The 3,917-nt window shown below is 38.4% G+C and overlaps 1 long non-coding RNA gene across 1 annotated transcript; it reads right to left on the bottom strand.

Annotated features, from left to right (window-relative positions):
- Positions 1 to 440: 440 nt before the first annotated feature.
- LOC121574960 lies at positions 441 to 2,243 on the bottom strand. The gene is made up of 2 exons (XR_006657069.1): positions 1,647 to 2,243; positions 441 to 1,239 (listed from the first exon to the last, which is right to left on the bottom strand). It is a non-coding gene; the product is annotated as an uncharacterized LOC121574960 (long non-coding RNA).
- Between the last annotated feature and the right edge of the window lie 1,674 nt (positions 2,244 to 3,917).

Raw genomic sequence — 3,917 nt, 5'->3', positions numbered from 1 at the left:
CGGAAATGACAGATAGGCAACTTCCAATTAAAAACAATTTTTCTACTGCTCTATGTGGTGAACCAGAGCAAATCAATAAGCAACAGCATTTGTGAACAAAAACATATCACCAATATTTTTAAATTAAAAACAATCCAAAAAATGAAAAAACATGAATTTGTGTTAAAAATCAGCAAATCATTTCTTCACTGTTTTCTACATGCTGAACTAGAGCAAACTAGTACAAACTAGAGCAAACCCTTTATGTCATCATTACCTTAACATAACCTTAATATAACCAGTTGAATAACAGATAAAATAGGCAATATATTTTGAAATTGAAAACTTATATGCCTATGCTGAACCAGAGCAAACACTCTGTACTTAAACATTACTGTCATGTGTGTTATATCGTAAATCCATGTACTGTCAAACGTAATCATGTGGAATAACAAGTTGAATCTGACTAAATAGACATTGTATTTGCTAAATACTGTATCTGTCAAACTTGCATATGGGCCAGAGGTTCAGTTATGTTTCATGGTCAAGAACAGAGCATATTTCTTTCCAAACTGTTGGCTCCACCATCACATGCCTCTTTGTTACTGGTTGAGGCTCTGGGACCAGCCTGATCACATCTTCTGGCCGGTACCAAATAACATCGTCTCTCATAGGCCAGAAGAACTTGTTTTTGCCAATATGACTCATGGTTCTCACCAGAGCACAACCCTCAGGGTCCACATCCTGTATAATGCCAGGGTAAGGATCCCCATCATACCGTACCACACACCAACTTCCAATCAGTCCCTCATGCAGGTCTATGATGGGTTGAGATGTGCTGGTAAGTGTGCTTGAACTGTACACCTTTGCTTTTGCCTTCGCAACCTTTTTTCTCCCTCTTTTCCTCTGTGGAGTTCTCTCTGGTGTAGGCTCACACAGCTGAGGTGTTTCAGGGATGTCTTCTGCATTAACACTCATGTTGTCTGGTGATGGTGGTGGTGTTGTATGTGCCATGAAACTATTCACTGCTGAGACCATTTTCCATTTCCTACGTCTGTTTCGTTGAGAAATTCGCCACTGTCTTCTCATTTTTCGTTGTTCTCTTTTCGGCATTTCTGTCACAGATTTAACAACACCTTGTTGCTTTTTCTTCAGGTATCTTTCTCTGTCCTTCTTGAGGGACTCTGCATATTTAAGTGGATCTGATTTTATTCTTTCTCTGTATGATCTTGACCTCTGTGCTGTGGTATTGCTTGCCATCTTAAAGAAAGAGCCAAGACATCATGTCAAACCTACTTATCTATTGTTCTCTTATTTACCAACAATATTGTAATATTGTTAAAACTGTTTTTGAATTTAGTATCAGTATTATAGCCCAAATAATTTGCTGTTTAGCACGAACAATGTCATTTCCACCACAACCTGTCTTTACCACCACAATGAACACCGTGGTGGAAATGACTGTGGTGGAAATGACATTTCCCCACTTTCCTCTAAAATCTCATGCTATGTTAGCCTGCTAATATTAGTTTTAGAGTTAGCATTAAATATACACAAATTACACATTATTAAATTAAATGTATCCAGTTATTTTTACGTCCATGTGAAATATGAGCTGTTTGGAAATGACGACCAATAAACATACTCTCAGTTTTACTCATATTTACCTTGATTTTTCTTCTTTTCATTACCCCCTGTAGAGGACACCATTTCATCCAGCCATGTGTTCCACTGTGGAGTTTCTGTTGCTATGGTTACTAAATATACAAACCTAAAACACTGATCCCAGGATTCTATTTTGTACAGTGTGGTGGAAATGACAGTGACCCCAAGGGACAAGGGTTCTATTTATGAAAAATATAGAAAAATGTGAATATGTATCACAATATATAATATGTAGAATTGAAATAAATGGTATTTTATCATTTGTACTTGAAATCTACATTATTTAAATATTTAATTTAGAATTAAGCGAGGTTGAAGATACAAAGTCTGGCTTAGGGACAGAGGGAAAACAGTAAAAACCATGCATAAAAGGCCTCATATTATATAATAAAAATAATGATTGAGCCATGATACATTTTTTATAAGTTCCCCTTAGGGTGGAGTAAGTATGACAAAAACAAAAAAGAAGAAATGTTTTTTAGTTTTTATTATTTCATCCAGGGACAAGAAAAGTACCATAGTTAAAGAATCACCCATATATATATATATATATCCACATTTGATGTGATAATAAGTCTCTTTTAATGTCTTGATCTCCCTGTAGCCTCACATATTTTTTTTTTGTCCACAGAGGATTCACCCCAACAAACTGGCAAAGTACACAGACTTACTAGAGAACCACAGAAAGCGTAAGTCCTCCTCTTCCAGTGATACTCTTGTGAAAAATGCAAAAATCACAGCCTTTGCTGCCCCAGGGCAGGTAACACAAGCAACGCTTGACAAGCTGATGCTAAATTTTGTATGTGAGGCCAACCAACCATTTTCTGTGGTTGAGACGCCATCCTTCAATACTTTGATAGAAACCTTGCAACCTCATACAGTAATGACAAGGAAAACGTTATGCACAAGAATACAAGAAGCTGCAAAACACAAGAAGAGCATAATCATCAAAAAGCTGAGTGCTGTGAACTATGTTGCTAACGTAGCTACTTAGGTGTCACCTGTCACTGGATAGGCACTCCACATTGGCTTGTAGACCTGTCAAAGGCTCACACACGTTTGATGTCCTTGCTGCTGCATTAGAGGAAATACATTCTGAGTACCACATCAGGGAAAAAGTGACCAGGACGACAACAGACAGTGGCTCAAACTTCCTTTCGATTATATGGTGAGGAGAAAGAGGAGGAAGCCATCAATGTACAAGAGGAGAGTGACTCCACCCTTGATGATGCAACAGAAGATCAGAGTGAGTCAGAGGTGGAGTATCAAGATGTCTGCAATCGTGGATGACAACACAGGCCTTGAGTACCAACTTCCAAGGCACCAAAAGTGTGCATGCCATCTCCTCAATCTTATATCCACAGTTGATGCCACTGCTGCAAACGAAACCTACAAGAGGCTGTCTCGGTCTTCTTTTGCAAAATGTCATGCTCTTTGGAATAAAACCAGCAGGTCAACCATGGCTCATGAAACAGTGGAACGTGAATGCAAGCTACAGTTTCTCCGACCCAATCAGACACGCTGGAGCTCCCTGTTCCTCGCTGTAGAAAGGATTGTGCGCATTCACCGAGAGCAAGGAGAACAAGCAATTCGCAATGTCTGCACAGCATTAAAGATAAAGATGTAAGTTGACAAAATGTATATTTTGTTTTTAAAGAATAATAAAAGTAAATAAGCCTTGCTGATTAATGGGTGAATCCACTTGTCTCAAGTAACTAAGTTTTCTTTGCATGGTGGTGTGACAATTGTGGATGACTTGAATGAAATATATGTATATATATTTTTTTGTATTTAACATGTACAATGCATAATAAAGACATTGTACCAGAAATAGCTATAAGTAATTGTTTTATCGTTACATCTTTTATAGGTTCAATCCAGCTGAAAATGGGTTTTTGGTCGAGTATGCTGCTGTGATGAAGCCTGTTGCCATGGCCCTTAATATCCTCCAAGGGGAATCCTCTGTGCATATGGGCCTCCTGCTGCCAACACTTTACCAGTTGCGGGACAAGCTGAAGAAGTTGGAGTCAACTTGCAAAATGTGTACACCTCTTGTTCACGCCCTGCAGCAAGGGATCCAGAAACGTTTTGGAGATGTCATGAAAGAGCCTGAGCTGATTGCAGCAGCAATACTCCTACCAAGATTCAGAACATCCTGGACCACAGAGGAGAACATCTTAAATGCTAGTAAATATACTTGTTTATCAATTCAAATGTGAACCAGTAGACATTGACCTATATAACTCTGTATAATGTTACTGTCATTTAGGATT

Source organism: Coregonus clupeaformis, chromosome 19, assembly GCF_020615455.1.
Source record: "Coregonus clupeaformis isolate EN_2021a chromosome 19, ASM2061545v1, whole genome shotgun sequence".
Classification (NCBI taxonomy): domain Eukaryota; kingdom Metazoa; phylum Chordata; class Actinopteri; order Salmoniformes; family Salmonidae; genus Coregonus; species Coregonus clupeaformis.
The sequence above is the reverse complement of the archived record's forward strand: the minus strand, read 5'-3'. Positions and strand labels throughout refer to the sequence as shown.